This window comes from Phacochoerus africanus, chromosome X (genome assembly GCF_016906955.1).
Source record: "Phacochoerus africanus isolate WHEZ1 chromosome X, ROS_Pafr_v1, whole genome shotgun sequence".
In the NCBI taxonomy this organism is placed as follows: domain Eukaryota; kingdom Metazoa; phylum Chordata; class Mammalia; order Artiodactyla; family Suidae; genus Phacochoerus; species Phacochoerus africanus.
This window is the reverse complement of record NC_062560.1, coordinates 38987114-38988295: the sequence shown is the minus strand read 5'-3', so window position 1 is coordinate 38988295 and position 1182 is coordinate 38987114.

The following is a 1182-nucleotide window of genomic DNA, read 5'->3' as shown; positions in this document are numbered from 1 at the left end:
TCCCCACTCCCTCACCCTCAGATCCACCAGAAAAACAGAGAGATCTACCCAGTGGGGATGCTCCTTTGGCCCCACTCATGTTCGCGCTGAGCGTGAGCACACACTCGTGAAGGTGCGGAAGCCAGCCCTGCACTGTTCCAATTGCCCCTTCCTGTTCTCTATCAGGCTCTGGGGACGAGACCTCGGTGTCCGTCCTTGGACATCACGAGCTGGTAGAGGGTGCTCCTTGGTCTGAAGAAACGACGGTCAGATGTCCAGACCGGTGCGCTCTCTCCCGTGCGGGTTCTTTCTTAGCTCCCTGCGCTTCTGCATCTACTGCCGGGTAAGCCGAGCCCGGGCTAGAGTCTCAGGCCTGTCAGGACCCGGGGGGCGGGGGCGGGGGGGGGGGGGGCCAGCGCTTCCAGCATCGGCCTCACTCACCAGGCCAGTGGCGACCAAGGCCTTCCCAGCAGAATCAGCCACGCAGCCCTTTGCCTCCGTCTCTCTTGCCGACAGAACAGCTCTTGTTGGCATCTCGTGCTCAGAGGGAGCAGGAGGACTACGTCTGGATCCAGTCCGCCTGTCACTGCTGCAGCGTCCCCACGTCCCCACGTCCCCTCACTCATGGACCCAGGTGGGCGCCTCCAGCAAGCACACAAGAAGATCTGCTTGTTGGTTTTTTTTTTTTTTGGCTTTGTAGGGCCGCACCCTAGGAAGTTCCCAGGCTAGGGGTCCAATCAGAGCTGCGGCTGCTGGCCTACACCACAGCCACACCAGATCCGAGCCATGTCTGCGACCTACACCACAGCTCGTGGCAATGCCGGATGCTTTAACCCACTGAGCGAGGCCAGGGATCGAACCCACATCCTCATGGATACCAGTCGGATTCTTAACACCCTGAGCCCCACAGGCACTCCCAAGATCTGCTTGTTGATCGCAGTCACCTTCCAAACCCGGAAGCGGGGTCCTTCTGACAGGCATTGGCATGTCTTGCCTTGATGCACCCCTCAAATTCCCACAGTGATTCCCACACGGGCACCCCTTTCATAGGCCCGGTTTCCATTGCCTCTGCCTGAACATACTGGCCAGGCCATTGGCCGCTGCCCCTGAGTCAGTAAAAACCAAACAGAGGGGCTTCACCACTGTTCAACTCTTCCACCGCTGCCGAGAGGACAGCATACAACTCAGGCCCTCGAATTGCAT